A 19,148-nucleotide genomic window follows, 5' to 3' on the forward strand; every position below is an offset into this window, starting at 1 on the left:
TTGAATCATGAATGAATGAAAAAGTAAGTTCTTTCAATTTTCACCCTGGCCCTGGGGAGTGAGAGTTTTAAATCCCTTAGAGCTTTAAAGAGATTAATTAAGCATTTGAGAAGCGATGGGTGGGTTAAAATATTGGTGAGTTATGTTCCAGCGGCCAGACCAAAGGGGGACTCTGAAATCAGAGTTGGGGAAGGGAGTCCCGTAGTCCCGCGGTGCTGGTGAACTCCAGGGCTGTGTAAGCAAAACCCCAGTAGAGGGCAGTAGAGGGCTGCACAGGACTGGTTCCGCTCGATTGGCCAGGGCCCGGGCGAGAGCCCGGAAGGGGACAGGGACGGGAAAGGGGAGGGGGAAGGGCTGGACAGCAGGCCAGGCAGCTAGAACCCGCACCAGACTAGGGCTTGGGGAGAAGGTGACCTTCTGGTCTCTCATCGGAGTCTAAAGTGCGCTGATGGAGAGCATGAGGCCACCTTTCTCTGTTTATTTTAGATCGTGCTGCTTCTTAGCTTGCAGAGTATAATGAAGCTGTTTTACTGTGGGCCCCTTGCTGCTGGGAAGGGCAGTCTCCTGGAACAGTGATGGGAGGAGGGGGAGGGGAGGGGGTGGGGAGGAAGGGCCCTGAGGTGAAATGGTGAGTACAGATGGGAGTTTTGGCCTTGGCTGCAAGGGAACAGGTTTCTTGGAGACTGTTCTGCAAAGCAGGGAGTGAGACGGTGTCCCTCAGTCACAGTCAGGAGCTGGGAAGACTCAAAGGCAGACAGCGCTTTGCGGAAAACAGCAGGTAATTATTGGCTCCGCAATGTACGTTGTAAGAAACAACTTTGAATGTTTCTTATGCTCTCTGAATTGATTTCCTTTCTGTTCGTTTTTGTTAGTATAGTTGTTTTCAAAACTTCCAACCTCTCATCTGTGCTTAGGGGAAAAGGATTTTGTACACGCATTGGCCAGAGGGTTAAAAGGGGAGCACAGTTCCCCCTAGTGGCCATCAAGGTAGTAGCAGCAGAGATCAGAGTGAAAGGCTCCAAACAGAAGCGACACTTTATTTGGACACTTGTTCTTCCCAGCACACACACACATTTCACATACACACCTATACACAAATCACATAGCATACGTACGGTATTTAAATTTTTCCAGTTTTATTTATTTTTTATTTTTTATTTTTTTTGCGGTACGCGGGCCTCTCACTGTTGTGGCCTCTCCCGTTGCGGAGCACAGGCTCCGGACGTGCAGGCTCAGCGGCCATGGCTCACGGGCCCAGCCACTCCGCGGCATGTGGGATCTTCCCGGACCGGGGCACGAACCCATGTCCCCTGCATCGGCAGGCGGACTCTCAACCACTACGCCACCAGGGAAGCCCCCAGTTTTATTGAGATATGATTGACATCCAGCACTGTATAAGTTTAATGGGCACAGCGTAATGATTTGACCTGTGTACATTGCAAAATGATTACCAAGCACACCTACACTTATATACACACATCTCACACACATTCTCACACAGACACATCTCATACACATAGCACACTCATACTTTACACACACTGGCATAACACACATACAGGATGACACACGCCCACACTGATAAAGGGTTTTGTAGCAGATAATACGGTTGCCTCACCAGTAGCTATCCCACCGTGTATAACTACAATGTGGTTTAAGTCAAGTATCAAGTCAACTTTTGGTTTTGGGGTAGGTTCCAACTGACCTAAGTCATCAACATAATACCAACCCCCTTGGCATAGGAGTGGGCATGTGACCACATCGATCCATTAGCTGTGAATGAGGAAGCATGTCACCCTGGAAGCTTCCAGGAGCCATCCTGCTAACCCCAAGAGGCCAGTTTGGGAAGAGCTGACAGGGGTGAGAAGGGCAGGGGGGAGACTCAGGCAAACAGAGGTATAGCCTGCTAAACATTGGGAGCCTCTGAACAACCCAGTGCTAGAAGCTCACCCTGCCTCTGAACTTTAGACTTTGGGAACAAATAAGTTGCCTGGTATTTAAGGCCTTCAGGTTGGGTTTTCTGTTTCTTAGATCAGAAAACCTCAGAACAGATCAACTCCTCCGGGAAGTCATCTGTGGAGGGGTCCAGACTCTGCTTTAAGAAGGAGGACTGTTCCTTTCTGCGTCTCCTTTGACCTCTTGGTCTTCAAAGTAATTATGATGGACCTTGCACAGTTCTTGGAAATTTTCATGGATAACAGAAAAGAAAATAGTATTTAAAACCAAGTCTCTTTGCCTTCGAAGGAAAGTGACACAATTCCGATTTGTGCAGGAATAAATCTCTAGATGGATCTTGTCCCTGGCAGAGGCTGAAATAAGATTCAAGCCAGTGTTTTTGAATTTCAAAGGACAGGCAACCTTGGCTGACCACACAGATTTTATATACACAGTTGGCCCTCTGAATCTGCTGGGTTTCGCAGCTTCTTCTTCTTTTTTTTTAAATTAATTTTTTATTGGAGTATAGTTGCTTTACAATGTTGTGTTAGTTTCTGCTGTACAGCAAAGTGAATCAGCTATATGTATACATATATCCCTTCTTTTTTGGATTTCCTTCCCGTTTAGGTCACCACAGAGCACTGAGTAGAGTTCCCTGTGCTGTACAGTAGTTTCTCATTAGTTAGCTATTTTATGGTTTTTTTTTTTTTTTTTTTTTTTTTTTTTTTTTGTGGTACGCGGGCCTCTCACTGCCGTGGCCTCTCCCGTTGCGGAGCACAGGCTCGGGACGGGCAGGCTCAGCGGCCATGGCTCACGGGCCCAGCCGCTCCGCGGCACGTGGGATCTTCCCGGACCGGGGCACGAACCCGCGTCCCCTGCATCGGCAGGCGGACTCTCAACCACTGCGCCACCAGGGAAGCCCTAGTTAGCTATTTTATACATATTATCAATAGTGTATATATGTCAATCCTAATCTCCCAATTCATCCCACCCCTTCCCCCTTCCTTCCATACATTTGTTCTCTTCATCTGTGTCTCTATTTCTGCTTTACAAATAAGAACACCTACCATTTTTCTAGATTCCACATATATGAGTTAATGTACGATATTTCTTTTTCTCTCTGACTTATTTCACTCTGTATGACAGTCTCTAGGTTCATCCACATCTCTGCAAATGACCCAATTTCGTTCCTTTTTATGGCTAATATTCCACTGTATATATGTACCACATCTTCTTTCTCCACTCCTCTGTTGATAGACATTTAGGTTGCTTCCACATCCTGGCTATTGTAAATAGAGCTGCAATGAACATTGTGGTACATGACTCTTTTTGAATTATGGTTTTCTCAGGGTATATGCCCAGTAGTGGGATTGCTGGGTTGTATGGTAGTTCTATTTTTAGTTTTTTAAGGAACCTCCATACTGTTCTCCATAGTGGCTGTATCAGTTTACATTCCCACCAACAGTGCAAGAGGGTTCCCTCTTCTCCACACCCTATCCAGCATTTATTGTTTGTAGATTTTTTGATGACAGCCATTCTGACCAGTGTGAGGTGATAACTCATTTTAGTTTGATTTGCATTTCTCTAATAATTAGTGATGGTGAGCATCTTTTCATGTGCCTCTTGTTCATCTCTGTCTTCTTTGGAGAAATGTCTATTTAGGTCTTCCTCCATTTTTGGGTTGTGTGGTTTTTTTTTTTTTTTTGGATATTGAGCTGCATAAGCTATTTGTATATTTTGACAATTAATCCCTTGTCAATTGCTTCATTTGCAAATATTTTCTCCCATTCTAAGTGTTGTCTTTTCTTGTTTATGGTTTCCTTTGCTGTGTGAAAACTGTTAAGTTTAATTAGGTTCCATTTGTTTATTTTTGTTTTTATTTTCATTACTCTAGGAGGTGGGTCAAAAAAGATCTTGCGGGCTTCCCTGGTGGCGCGGTGGTTGAGAGTCCGCCTGCCGATGCAGGGGACGCGGGTTCGTGCCCCGGTCCGGGAGGATCCCACGTGCCGCGGAGCGGCTGGGCCCGTGAGCCATGGCCGCTGAGCCTGCGCGTCCCGAGCCTGTGCTCCGCAACGGGAGAGGCCACAACAGTGAGGCCCGCGTACCGCAAAAAAAAAAAAAAAAAAAAAAAAAAGATCTTGCTGTGGTTTATGTCAAAGAGTGTTCTGCCTGTGTTTTCCTCTAAGAGTTTTATAGTGTCTGGCCTTATACCTTTGGTCACCTGATTTATGACAAAGGAGGCAAGAATATACAATGGAGAAAAGACAGTCTCTTCAATAAGTCGTGCCGGGAAAACTGGACAGCTACATGTAAAAGAATGAAATTAGAACACTCCCTAACACTATACACAAAAATAAACTCAAAATGGATTAAACACCTAAATGGGTTTCACAGCTTCTGATTCAACCAACCACTCAATACTAGGTTGGATGAATCCATGGATGAAAAACCCACAGATACGGAGGGCCCACTGTACCCATTTTATATAAGCGAATTGAGCATGCATGGATTTTGGCGTCCAAGGAAGCTCCTGGAACTGATTCTCTGCAGATGCTGAGGAAGGACTGTATACGTACTCATTTAAACCCTTTAACCACCCTACAAGGTGAGGGTCACTTATCCCATTTTTACAGATAATGAATCAGGCTCAGAGAGGGTGTCACATGCTCAGTGTCAAACAGCTACGTAGTGGTGGCACTGGGCTTTCAACCCAGGGCCCTTTGGCTGGAAAGCTCTTGGTGTCCCTTCCAGGGCAGCACACCACGTACCACAACACCGCTGGCCGCCTCCTGTGTGTGATTTGGTCTGGGTGGGCCTCTTGGGGTGGCGGCTGCAAAGAGGTAAGAGGAAAGTTATCCTTGTACCTTTATTTAACATTTCATGGGGGCAGTGGTAGGAATGGGAAAGATAGAGAGCCTCTTACACCAGGGTTCTGATCGTGCTGGGAAGGAGCCTGAAATGGACCTTGAAAAGTCAGCTTCTGCCAGGGAGGCAGTGTGGTGTGGTGCTGGCCACTCAGCCTTGGAGCCCTACTGGACCTGGGGCCAGGTCTCAGGGTCACTGATGTGTTAGCTCTGTGACTTGGTAAGTCACAGACTGTGACTTTAACCCGTTGAAGCTTGAGTTTCATCCCTAATAATTAGACCTACCTTCTAGGGTCTTCATGTGGATTAAATAAGAAACCATGGGGCTTCCCTGGTGGCACAATGGTTAAGCATCTGCCTGCCAGTGCAGGGGACATGGGTTCAATCCCTGGTCCAGGAAGATCCCACATGCCTCAGGGCAACTAGGCCTGTGTGCCATGTGCCACAACTATTGAGCCTGTGCTCTAGAGCCCGCGAGCCACAACTACTGAGCCCGCGTGCCACAACTACTGAAGCCTGCGTGCCTAGAGCCTGTGCTCCACAACAAAAGAAGCCATTGCAATGAGAAGACCGCGCACCGCAACGAAGAGTAGACCTTGCTCTCTGCAACTAGAGAAAGCCTGCACGCAGCAACGAAGACCCAACACAGCCAAAAATAAATAAGTAAATAAATAAAATTTTTTTTAAAAAGAAAAAAGAACCACAAGTAAAATACAGTACTGAGTGCAATGCCTGGTGCCCCACCCCCTCCACCACCAATGGCAGATGTTATACTATATTAAACACATAGCGCTCCTGCAGATTTGGGCAGGTATTCTAAAGGCCCCTTCTAATCCAAATGGTAATCCTCAAACACTGTTATATAGAGAAGGCAGAGAAAGGCAGCTCATGTACAATGCTTTTCTTTTTTTTAAAATTAAAAATGTTTTAATTGTGGTAAGATACACATGACATAAAATCTACCATCTTAACTTTTTTTTTTTTTTTTTTTTTGTGGTACGCTGGCCTCTCACTGCTGTGGCCTCTCTCGTTGTGGAGCACAGGTTCTGGACGCGCAGGCTCAGTGGCCATGGCTCACGGGCCCAGCCGCTCCGCGGCATGTGGGATCTTCCAGGACCAGGGCACGAACCCATGTCCCCTGCATCGGCAGGCGGACTCTCAACCACTGTGCCTCCAGGGAAGCCCCATTTTAACTCTTTTTAAGTGTACAGTTCAGTAGCGGTAAGTTCATTCACATTGTTGTATAAAAAAATCTCCAGAATTCTTTTCATCTTGCAAAACTGAAACTCTATACCCATTAAATTCCCCATTCTCCCCATCCCCTAGCCCCTGAATCACCATTCTACTTCCTGTTTTTATGAATTTGATTACTCTAGGTAAGTGGAATCAAACAGAATTTGTCTTTTTGTGACTGGCATATGTCACTTAGCCTAGTGTTCTCAAGGTTCATCCAGGTTGCAGCATGTTCAGAATTTCCTACCTTTTAAAGGCTGAATAATATTCCACTGTATGTGTATATTTTGTTTATATATCAGTGGGTACTTGGGTTGCTTCCACCTTTGGGCTATTGTGAGTAATGCTGCTACGAACATGGCAGTATAAACATCTCTTCAAGATCCTGCTGTCAATTCTTTTGTGTATATACTCAGAAATGGGATTTCTGGATCATACGGTAATTCTATTTGTAATTTTTTGAGGAACTATGATATTGTTCTCCATAGTGGGTGCAGCATTTCACCTTCCTACCAGCAGTGTACAAGGCTTCCAATTCCTCTACATCCTTGCCAACATGTGTCATTTTCTGGTGGCTTTTTTGTTATTTGTTTTTTTTAAGGTAACCATCCTAATGGGTGTGAGGTGGTGTCTCATTGTGGTTTTGATTTGCATTTCCCTAATGATTAGTGATATTGAGCCTCTTTTCATGTGATTGTTGGCCATTTATGTATCTTCTTTGCATAAATATCTACTCAAGTCCTTTGCCCATTTTAAAATCAGGTTGTTTATTTTTTTGTCATTGAGTTGTATGAGTTCTTTATATATTCTGGTTATTAACTCTTTATCACATAGTATATGATTTATAAATATCTTCTCCCATTCTGTGGGTTGCTTTTTCACTCTGTTGATTGTGTCCTTTGATGCACAGAAGTTTTAAATTTTAATGTAGTCTAATTTATTTATTTTTACCAGAATGCTTTTCTTCCTTTTTCTCCCTTTGGGAGCAAGTTGGTGGAAAGTGGGGTGAGTTTAGCCATATTCTACATCTTTCATTGCCTATTGGTGTGAAAAAGGAGAAGGAACTCCTTACTCCATAAGACAAAAGAGCACCATCCCTCATGAGACATCAGCACAGAGGGATTTAAATACAGCTGTTTATTTTCTACTTAGTTTTTTAAAAATTGAGGTATAGTTTTTTTAAAAATACATTTATTTATTTATGTATTTTTGGCTGTGTTGGGTCTTCGTTGCTGCGCATAGGCTTTCTCTAGTTGCGGTGAGCAGGGGCTACTCTTTGTTGTGGTGTGCGGGCTTCTCATTGCGGTGGCTTCTGTTGTTGCAGAGCACAGGCTCTAGGCGCGTGGGCTTCAGTAGTGTGGCTCGCAGGCTCTCGAGAGCAGGCTCAGTAGTTGTGGTGCATGGGCTTAGTTGCTCCACAGCATGTAGGATCTTCCTGGACCAGGGATCGAATCCATGTCCCCTGCGTTGGCAGGCGGATTCTTAACCACTGTGCCACCCGGGAAGTCCCGAGGTATAGTTGATGTACAATATTATGTAAGTTTCAAGTATACAACATAGTAATTCACAATTTTAAAAAATATTTATTTATTTATTTTATTTATTTTGGCTGTGCCGGGTCTTAGTTGCAGCACACAGGATCTTCGTTGTGGCAAGTGGGCTTCTTAGTTGCAGCATGTGGACTCTTAGTTGTGGTATGTGGACTTCTTAGTTGTGGCATGAGGACTTCTTAGTTGCGGCATGCATGTGGGATCTAGTTCCCAGACCAGGGATCGAACATGGGTCCCCTGCATTGGGAGCTTGCAGTCTTAACCACTGTGCCACGAGGGAAGTCCCTGATTCACACTTTTTAAAGGTTATATTCCATTTATAGTTATTGTAAAATATTGGTTATATTCCTTGTGTTGTACAATATGTCATTATAGTTTATTTTATGTGTAGGAAGGGCAAGATAAGGGTGGAGGTTAAGAGGTACAAAATACATCGGTTTATTGAAGACTCCTGAATTCGGGAAGCTGGGCCTAGAAATGTTGGCTTTCAGACAGCCTGGTGCCCCCTCTGACATCTGGCCTAGGAATCAAGCTGGAGGTGGCAGGAAATCTCACCACAATATCCAGCCAGGACCTGTTTCCAGATTGTCAAGGCTGAGGAAGGAGTGCAGGTTAGTATCCCCTGGGAGCTGGCTGGAACTAAGATGAGGCAAGCAAGGTACCAAGTGCACAGATATTTAAGGAGACACTCACTCCAGGTCCTGACCTTGAACTTGCATAAGCCATACAGGGAGTGCCTCCTTCTACTTTGCACCCCTGGAGCCCTGTTGCCTCATTCCAGTCCTGGCTCTGCCTGGGGGCAAGGAGAAGGGCACACAAGTGTGTGTGACCCACATTACAAGGATGAGTGCTCAGATCAGAGTCCCGACCTGTTGGGCAAGCCCTGTGGATCCTGACTGTAATGGACTCTCGAATGTCTTTCCTTGGATGGATGATCAAACCTCAAGGTATGAGGCAAAAGCGATCAGGGTGGAAGCCAGGCAGAAGCCATACTTCTGCTGCCCCTGCTCTTTCTGCTGGCATTGCAGTTGAGGGACTGACTGAGCTCTCTCTGGTGGCGTGAGCAGGCATCCCATTGTCCTGTCTCTAGCCTCATGGATGTTGGGAGGCCAGGATCATGCATTTTGCTGGTGACCTTGTGGCAGGAGCAGTGGTGGTTTTGGAGCAAGCAGCTTCCTTGGTGGCCCAGATCTTCATTGGGAGGCTTTTCTGAAAGCTCAACCTAAAGTCTTTTCTACATTTCTCCTAGTAGTTCTGTAAGACACTTAATATCCGGTCATAAATCCCTTCTTGCCTAATCTAGCTGGAGTGGATTTTGTTCTCTTCAACTCACCAATACAAATGGGATGGAGAGACTTTTATTGCTGAATTCCTCTTAGAGAAGTCACTGCGTGTGTGCTTTGGAAGGATGTCTCGATCCGTCCTTGGAGAGAGGGTTCTTCTCCTTCCCCACCAACCCTCACCCCACCCTCATCCCAGGCTTAAGTGTCAGTGGGCACTAAGGCTCAGGAATTCTTTGAGCTGCTTCTGAAAAAAAGGGGGAAAGAGACGAAAGTGTGGAGAGAAGGCAGAGGAACTCAGTGATGGCAGAAGTCCAGGTGCTGTATAATATGACCCTTTCCCAGGACCCATTCTCCCATATTTTGTAAAACCTGTATGCATAAATGCTTGGTGGGATTGAATTTTTCTATTGTGGAAGCCAAAGGAGTGGCTGAATTTTGTGTTGGTGGGGGATGTCGTGTGGGGACAGAAGTGGTGTGTGAGGAAGCTAGAATTTCAAGAGGTAGAAGGCCCAGGAGACTGAGGTCCCCACAGGGAGCCAGCAGAAATGCTGGAGAGCACGTGGAACTCTCTGGTCCATGGGATTCAGAAGTCCAGGCCACCTCACTTGGACATCAAGGTACAGAAGCCCTCGGTGGACGTCTGGAGGATGTGGGAATGCATTTAGGATTGGTTCCTTCTTGTTGTGCTTGGCTCTTTACCTTACAACTTGACCTCTCTCCCCCATGAACTCTCAAAATACTTGAGCGCCACAATCCTTCAGAGTGCCTGTCACATTGTCCTCTATATTCATGTGCATTTTTGTTTGTTTGTTTACCTTCTCTGTGAGACTCTTAGCTTCTGGAAGGCCTGTCTCTGAAGTTATTACAGGCACAGTGTTGTGTGTATGTGCCTGTATGTATTTTCCTGGGGAGAATACCCAGAACTTTAATCACATTCTGAAAGGGGTCCAGAATCTAGAAAATGTTTAGTAGCTGCATAAGGAGGTCTTTGGGGGACATCTGGACACTGACTCTTTACTGCAATTCAAAAAAGAGTCATCTTTCAGAAGTCAAATCCATCTCGTCCTCATGCTTGTTTCCCATCTAAGGCTCACGGGCTATGCAGGAACCCTAGACTCGGTTTCTGGTTTCAAGATTCTGTCAATTAGGGGCTCAACCAAGCAGTGTGTATTTATTACCTCTTGCCCAGGACGCCTTGCCCTGCACTCAGAGAGGTTTACAAGCCAAGCTGACACCAGGCAAGTCCCACTGTGGGTGAGATTGATGGCTGTTGTGGGCTTTCCAGCCTGTTGTTTCTTAAGCTATAAATATTTATCAAATGAATGTGGGAAGGTCAGTCTCCTGAGTATCTGAAGCATTGTGTATGTGTATGTGGACACAGGGATGGGGAGCCTGCTGGAGAATGAGAGCCCTGTGGAAGCTGGCATGTGATGTTGGTACATTAATGATTGAAAACAAGAGCAATAAAAACCCCATCACAAGTCAGTGTCTCTGCAGCCCAGGACTGGGGGGAGGTGAGCTCTGTTCTAACCTGAACATCCCAGGTACACAACCCAGAAACCACAGGCAAACATCAGTTGCTGGCTTCCTGACATCTGCTGGGTTTATAGACTTTCTAAAGGTCCCACATTTATCCCTTAAATGAATCCAGCGACACTTCCATTTGGCTGACAACTTTGCATGTGTGGATGGGTTCAGTGAGGGAGACAGTAAAAGGCTGGAGAGGGCCAGCTTAAGTTTCTGTTGGCATTTTATGGTTTTTAACTTGGAGCGACTGGTTGTTAAAATGAAATGGCTTCACTCCCAGTTGTAGTTAAGGATCCAAGATCCTGGCACTTGCCAAAGTAAGATCACCTCTGAGTCCTTGCAAAGGGGTGGCCTCTCACTCATTTAAGGATATGAAAGAAAGAGTTGAAGTCAAGGGGGCCAGGAGGAGTAGACATAGGAGGGAGAGTTTGAGACAAGCTGTCCCTGTGCTCTGAGTCCTTCCACTCCAACTCTAGAAGAGCTTCTGGAAGGCCTGAGCATTTTCTACCCTCAGGAAGCACATAGCTTCCACTCCAGAACCATGCCACACTAGCCACAGTTTCAATAGCAAAAGGATATCCCCGTGAGCCAGTGTCTGGGGCTGCTGCCACCTGTGCCGTAGGAAAAGCAAACACCTCCACGGCAGACTCGTCAGCAGAAATAGCAGAAGGGATGGGAGCTTGGCTCACACCTGATTCCTGCCCTCCATATCTTGCTTTTGTGCATCTTACTGAGTGGAACCTAAATCCTTTCCAGAGCGTCACCTGCAAAGAAGTCTGGGAAATGTAGTTTTATCTTAGCAGCTCCTGAAGAGCAGGGAACACCAGAAGGAGGTTGGAATGGGGACTGAGCATCAGTTCACTCGATCTAACACATTCCTACTCACACTCCGAGGCCCACATCAGATTCTACCTCCTTTCAGAGACTCCTCTCCCTCTGTCCTCCCTCCCCCAGGAGAAAACTTTGCCCTCTGTGTTCTCACAGCTCATATAATCCAGTATGACTTGTCAGTTTCCTTTGTTAAGCCAAAAGGTTTTTCCTTTTTTCTTTTTTTAAAAAAATGTTTATTTATTTTGGCTTCTCTGGATCTTCGTTGTGACACGTGGGATCTTTAGCTGCAGCATGCATATGGGATCTCGTTCCCCAACTAGAGATCAAACCCGGGCCCCCTGCGTTGAGAGCATGGAGTCTTACCCACTGGACCACCAGGGAAGTCAAGCCGAAAAGTTTTTTGAAGGCAGGGAATTTTTTTTTTTAATTGTGGTATAATTGATTTACAATCTTATATTAGTTTCAGATGTACAACATAGTGATTCAAAATTTTATAGATTATACTCCATTTAAAGTTATTGTAAAATATTGGCTATATTAGTTATGCTGTACAAAATATCCTTGTAACATTTATTTTATACAGAGTGGTTTGTACCTCTTAATCCACTACCCCTGTCTTGCCCCTCCCTCCCCTCTGTGCATTTGTAATCACTAGTTTGTTCTCTATATCTGTGAGTCAGCTTCTGTTTTGTTATATTCATTTTCTTTTCTAGATTCCATGTATAAGAGATAAAATAGAGTATTTGTCTTGCTCTGTGTGACTTATTTCACTTAGCATAGACTCCAGGTCCACCCATGTTGTGGCAAATGTCAAATTTTTATTCTTTGTTATGGCTGCGTAATATTCCATTGTATGTATATTTATACCACATCTTCTCTATCCAGTCGTCTGTTGATGGGCACTTAGGTTGCTTCCATATCTTGGCTGCTGTAGATAATGCTGCCATGAACATTGGGGTCAGGCATCTTTTCAAATTAGTGTTTTTGTTTTCTTCAGAGATATACCCAGGAGTAGAATTGCTGGATGATATGGTAGTTCTATTTTTAGTTTTTTGAAGAAGCTCCATACCTCCATGCTGTTTTGCACAGTGGCTGTACCAATTTACATCCCCACCAACAGTGTACAAGGGGTCCTTTTTTACCACATCCTGGCCAACATTTGTTATTTGTGGTCTTTTTGCTGATGGCCATTCTGACAGGTGTGAGGTGATATCTCATTGTGGTTTTGATTTGCATTTCCCTGATGATTAGCAGTGTTGAGCTGGAGGGATATCTCCAGGTCTGTTCTTCTTTATCAAGATTGTTTTGGCTGCTCTCGGTCTTTTGTGTTTTCATACAAATTTTAAAGTTATTTATTCTAGTTCTGTGAAAAATGCCATTGGTATTTTGATAGGTATTGCATTGAATCTGTAGATTGCCTAGGGTAGTATGGTCATTTTAACACTATTAATTCTATCAATCCATGAACACAGTATATCTTTCTATCTGTTTTTGTTAGTCTTCAATTTCTTTCATCAGTGTCTTATAGTTTTCTGAGTACAGGTCTTTTACCTCCTTAGTTAGATCTATTCCTAGGTATTTAATTCTTTTTAATGCAATTGTAAATGGAATTGTTTCCTTAATTTCTCCTTCTGATAGTTCATTGTTAATGTATGTAAATGTGGCAGGTTTCTGTACATTAATTTTGTATCCACCAGCTTACTGAATTCATTGATGAGCTCTAGTAGTTTTTTTGTGTCATCTTTAGGATTTTCTATGTATAGTATCATGTCATCTGCAAACAATGACACTTTTACTTCTTCCTTTCCAATTTGGATTTTTAAATTTCTTTTTCCTGTCTGATTGCTGTGGCTAGGACTTCCAATACTTTGTTGAATAAAAGTGGCAAGACTGGGCATCCTTGTCTGGTTCCTGATCTTAGTGGAAATGCTTTCAGCTTTTCACCATTGAATATGATGTTAACTGTGGGCTTATCATATGTGACCTTTGTTATGTTGAGGTATGTTCTGTCTACACCCACTTTGTGGAGAGTTTTTTATCATAACTGGATATTGCATTTTGTCAAAAGCTTTTCTGAATCTACTGCAATGATCATATGGTTTTTATTCTTCAATTTGTTAATGTGGTGTATCACATTGATTGATTTGTGGTTGACGGCAGGGATTTTGTGTGACTCATTTTTGTGTCTCTTGAAGCTATACAAGGACTGATAGGTAATGACTGTGGTGGTTTTAGAATATGCCCACAAATTCTTTCTTCTTGCTTCAAAAAGTGGAGCCTCATTCCCCTCCTCTTAAGTCTGGGCTAGGCTTACTAACTTTCTTCTAATGAATAGAATGTGGCAGAAATGATGTGTGACTTCTGAGTCTAGGTCATAAAAGATGTGGCCTGATCACCCCTGGATCACTGGCTCTTGGGGAATCCAGCTGCCATGTTGTGAGGACTCTCAAGCAGCCCTATGGAGAGGGCCACAAGGCAAGGAGCTGAGGTGGCCTGCCAATAACCAGCACTAACTTGCCAGGAATTTTCTTCTCCCAGGAGGGAAACTTCCATCTGACCTGGGAGGACATTCAAGTCTCTTACTTCCCCTGATCCATTAAAGTAGTTACAAACCACAGCTTGTTGACTTACCTTTGTTTTCTATGAGTTGAGGCACAGTGGACAAGACAGAACTGAGGCTCTCTGTCTTCTCTGTTTTCATTCAGTGTTACTGGCTGGTTTTGGCCAAGCCTGATTAATCCTGCCGAGAAAGGTGAGAAGGGATATCAACAACTCAGAATCCCCTCACCTCTCCTTGTCGAAGAGGAGCCTGTGGTCCTGGTGAACCCCAGGTTTTTTGGCATGGCTCTCACCGGAGGAAGGAGAACCTATCAAGGAGTGGTCTTCCGGGCCCCATACAACCCTGGTGCACTGCGTGTGGGTGAGTGGTCTGGAAAGGCTGAGGGAGAAGGGTTGTTAGCCAGCAGTAATGGAAGAGCATTAAGCCTGGCTTTCTGAGCAATGTCTCCAACAGGAGAGCCCACTCTCTCTCAGCTTCCTGAGGCAGTTGGGGAAAAATGAACAAACTAGCTGAGGGTAAAAATTTGCTTCTCCAAGAGGGCAGGGCCTTGGCAATCCTTAGCCTGCTTTCCCCATGCTGAAATCCTACATCTTCTTTTCTTTCTTACTTGCACAATCAATACATTTTCATTGTAAAATAAACAAAGTTCAAATAATATATTTATATGGAGTAAAAAAGCGAATGCTCTCCATTATAAACTCAATCCCATATCCTCCCCACAGGAAAGAAACTACAGCTAACAGATTGACACAGAGCCTGCCAGACCTCATGGATACATAGGTATGACACTGTATATATGGCCCTGTAACTTGTCTGTTTGTTTCATTTGATGATAAATCATCAACATCTTTTGTTCCTGTCAGCACATACAGAGCTAACCCTCTCTCCTTTCTAATAGCTTTCTAATTTCCATAGTATATGTGAGAGGAAGAGGAAAACTATGCTAAGAATAACCACTTTTCACTGCCTTCTCTGGAGTGGGGAGTGAGAGCTTTGAATGGAGCATTTGGGGGAGTGTTGAATGGAGCATTTGGGGGATTTGGGTGGGGGAGTGTTGGGGAAGGTGTTATGGAGAGCTGAGTTGCTCTTTATAATGGGGGAGGGGACGGGATTTGGAGCCTCAGAGGTCATCTGGGTGGACAAATGAAAAGGGGTGAGGGGAATGCAGGAAGTCAGAGGTTACTGGAAAGATGGAATAGAGTGTCCTGCACAGTGATCCCTCCACACAGCCCTCACATCTTTAGCAAGCTTACTAAATTCATGAATGAGTATATTCCTCATCTCTTGAATGTTTCCTTAGAATGACATTGCAAGGGTGCTATTACTGGGTCAAAAAGCAGAATTTCTCTACGGTTCTTGTGATATCATTTGTTAAACTTATCCCAAAGCACTGTAAGAATTATGCTGCTACTTATAAAATTTTGCCTTTTCAAAATGTACATTAGATTAGAATATACAAATAATGACATTTAAATGCTTATCCACGTCCCACAGAAGGTAGGGTGAGGAAGTCCTGCAATGGTGTGAAGATAGGTAAGTAGAGCTCAGAAGGGAAGCAAGTCCCCTGCCACCAACTTCCTGAAGGCTGGCCTTGGTCCCAACTGACGAAGCCCATAAGCTCATATCTGAGACCCCAGACACTCAGGAAAGCGATGGTGGCTTGCTGATAGTGGCTAGGAAATGCTTGGGAAGTGCCTGGGGCACATCTGCTGGGAGTGTTAGGACCCTATCTGGTAGGAAGTCAGGGCTCAGAATCAGGAGAGAAATGAGGAAAGCATGTTCTGTCCAGAGCTGTTAAAGGCCTTTCATGACCCTTGGATTTGAACCAGGCAGAGTAGGGCAGAGAAACCCCAAATGAAAGCCAGGATGGCTCTAAGCCTGAAGCTGGGGCAACTGCCTTACACGGGATTTCCCCCATTTGCTTTATCTGCACAGATAAACTACTTCTCCGGTAATTAGACAAGAAGCCTCTTCTCAACTCTACCTTGTTTCCACCAAAGTCAAACCCACGGGCATCAGCCTCAGAAACCAGTTACTTCTGACCTTGGGCAGCATCTTCCTTGAGGGGCTCCTGTGGTCTCTCCCCACCTTCTGGCCTTGAATTTCAGCCTCTTTGGTCTCCGTGGGCCCCAGATCCTGCATTTCTGCTCCTGTCTTGTCCTTATTCCTTTTCAGGCTCAATTCCTAATAACTGCCCATCAATTTCCTGCCTTCACAGAATTCTCATTGGCTTCTCTTTGTGCCCAGTGCCACCCACCCTGTAGAACCATGACTAAACCTGTCAGATCCATGAATACTGGCCTCACCCTCTTGCCAAATCCTGTCCACTGGGCCTCACCTGTTGGCCCTTGCTGGCCTGTCATCCACCCTGGCTCCTGTGTGGCCATCTGGGAGCTGCCAGGTGTTGTCTACCCCGGTGGCATGTCAGGAAGCCCACTATGTTGCCAACAGTGAGTTGAGCGTGTCCACATGGGGAGCACGACTACCAGGCAGAGCTCACGGGGGCCTGGTTCCGACGACAGAATTATTCATCAGGACTTCCCTTCTTTCTGAGGCAGTGGTGGGTGGTGCAGAAAAGAACACGGATTTCAGAGTCAGGCAGCAGAGTTCAAATCTTGGCTCCACAACTTAATACTTGGGGCAAATTTCTTAACCTTTCACAGCCTCAGAGCCCTTGTTTGGAAAACTGAGGATAAATAAAAGTACCTGACTCATTGGGTTGTTTTAGGGCTAACTGAAATAAGTGATCATGATTTATAGTGAAAATTTTTCAATGGTAAGAGTGTTCATTTGTTAGGGATGTCATAACAAAGTAATGAACTGAGTGGATTAAACAACAGAAATATGTTATCTCACAGATCTGTAGGCTAGAAGTCTGAATCAAGATGTCTGCAGTGTTGCTTCCTACTGAGTGCTGTTCGGCAAGAATCTATTCCAGGCCTCTCTCCTTGGTTGTAGACGGCCATCTTCTGTGTCTCTTCACATGGTGCTCTGTGTGTGTGTGTGTGTGTGTGTGTGTGTGTGTGTGTGTATCTGTCCAAATTTCCCTCATTATAAGACACCAGTCATTGAATCTGGCCCACCCTAGTGACCTCATCTTAACTAATTACATCTGCAACGATCCTATTTCTAATATGGTCACATTATGAGGTACTGGGGGTTAGGACTACAACCCATAACAGTAAGTTATCATTATTTGTCAGGAGCTCTTATAAAGCCCTGATAATTGATGGGATTTTAGTGGAATTCAATGGTAACCATTCAACCTTCTAAGTGAATTGCGTTCTACTGAGATACCTATTGTATCAGTCACTCACTGGTAGTGGCAGGTTTGTGGGGCCCCATAAGCCTCCAGGTTTGTGTGTAGGAGCTCATCTTACAGAGGTTTTTATTTTTCCCTTTTCCCTGAGCAGCGGTGGCAGTGGTGGTCGGGTGGTGGACTCCCAATGGTCACACAGGCTATCCCCGAGCCTTCTGTGCATGCTGTAACCCTAGGGCTAGGGCCAAGGCCAGATCCTCTGTTCACCTCCTTTTCCTCCTACCTCCAACCCAAGTCACTAGGAAGAAGCTTCTTGCCTCACGGCAAATTCCCACATCTCCGGGAATTCGTTCCCTGAGAAGTGCAGGGGATGACAGCTCACCACCCCCCCCTGTTCTGTAGGGAACCTGGGTTCCTATGGGAGGGCAGGAGTGCAAGCAGTGCCCAGAGCTGACAACTGGGTCTTCTTTATGGCAGACCAGAGGAAGTGGGGAAGCTGAAAGCCAAAGACGTCAGGGTGTGTGCAGAGCAAAACAGAAGCCTTTTCATGACCTCTATCACTTCTGCACACCTCAAGCCATCTTGATGCCGTTCACGGGAGCACAATGTCATGGCTGACGCTCCCTGCCCCTCCTCCAAGAGAGCCATATTCTGCCCTGAGAAGGACACATGAACGTGGGTGCTTGAGTCTGGGCTGCATGCTTCTGGCATTAACGTCTCAGCATCTTAACACCCAGGTGACCTGGGTTCGGACAGTTGTTGTGTCTGCTTCTCACCAGGTCAAGGCTCTGTCTCCGAACACTGTGGAAGGATTTATGTGGCTGGAGACAGTAGTGAGCCCTTGGGATGTGGCCACGCCTAGGGACACTGAGACTTCCTCCCCAGCCTCATCCTTGAGGGCGTGCTGGCTTTGTGAGGACACAGGGCCAGGATCTCTGTTCTTTCTTTCTTCTATTAACTGCCCCAGAACTCCCTGTCTAATTTCATCTTCTAGATCAGTTCAGCTTCAGCAAATATTTGTTGAATATACACACCATGCTAGCAATTTAATACACGGCACTGCCCTCAAAGAGTTTACATTCAAATAAGGGTTAAACTGAAACACAGGCAGAGAGCGACAAGGATGGCTACTTAGATGATGACAAATACTTAGAGGCAGAGAGAGATGAGAAGTTACTTCCAACTAGGAAGTCTTCATGGAGGAAGTGGAATCTAAAAAAAAAATGTGGTTATGAGAAACCTAGGGACAGGATAGGAGTGAAGACGCAGAATGGACTTGAGGACATGGGGAGGGGGAAGGGTAAGCTGGGGCAAAGTGAGAGAGTGGCATGGACTTATATATACTACCAAGTGTAAAATGGATAGCTAGTGGGAAGCTGCTGCATAGCACAGGGATATCAGCTCGGTGCTTTGTGACCACCTAGAGGGGTGGGATAGGGAGGGTGGGAGGGAGACGCAAGAGGGAGGAGATATGGGGATATATGTATATGTATAACTGATTCACTTTGTTATAAAGCAGAAACTAACACACCATTGTAAAGCAATCATACTCCAATAAAGATGTTAAAAAAAAAAGAATGAGTTGTAAAGAATGGCTAGGATTTCAATGAGCGCAGAGACAAAGGAGGGCTTCAGAGGGAAAGAACAGATTGAAAAGATAGGACGGTTGGAACATGCAGAGCATTATAGGAGAACAAGAATTTAAATATGGCTCAAGCACAGGGTGGGGATCCATGTGAGACTAGAATGGGAAATGAAATGAGAAGGGAAAGTTGTGCCTGGATTGTGTAAGATCTTCATGTCCCATTGAGGGATTCAGACTTTATTCTCTAAGCAGTGAGGATGACATTAAAGAGGTTCAGAACAGCTTGAGCACCTGATCCTGACTGCACCTTAAGAAAACTGATGAGGTAGCTTTCTGTGCAGTGGATTTGTGTGGTAGGAGTTGGGGGTAGGGAGGGCTAACTGGAGGCTGCTGCAATAGTCTAAGAGAGAGATGAGGTGGGGCCTCAGACGTCTGGGTGGGTCAGGAGTCAGAGTGGATGAATGATTACTTACAGCAGGATAAGCATGAGGGCTGGAGGCCAGGATTACCTGTTTTCTTCC

The 19,148-nt window shown here is 45.1% G+C and overlaps 1 protein-coding gene across 3 annotated transcripts in view; it reads left to right on the top strand.

Annotated features, from left to right (window-relative positions):
* Nucleotides 1-344: 344 nt before the first annotated feature.
* Nucleotides 345-19,148, top strand: part of IRAG1 (inositol 1,4,5-triphosphate receptor associated 1) — a 166,083-nt gene continuing 147,279 nt past the window's right edge. The window contains exons 1-3 of one of the 3 annotated variants that reach the window (XM_067038616.1): nt 627-778; nt 13,929-14,143; nt 14,506-14,563. The gene's annotated coding sequence lies outside the window, so the exon portion shown is untranslated. Of the gene's footprint in view, nt 779-13,928; nt 14,144-14,505; nt 14,564-19,148 lie in introns of all 3 variants that reach the window. The other 2 variants (XM_067038619.1, XM_067038614.1) reach the window with 2 other exon arrangements.

Source organism: Kogia breviceps, chromosome 7 (assembly GCF_026419965.1).
Source record: "Kogia breviceps isolate mKogBre1 chromosome 7, mKogBre1 haplotype 1, whole genome shotgun sequence".
Lineage (NCBI taxonomy): Eukaryota > Metazoa > Chordata > Mammalia > Artiodactyla > Physeteridae > Kogia > Kogia breviceps.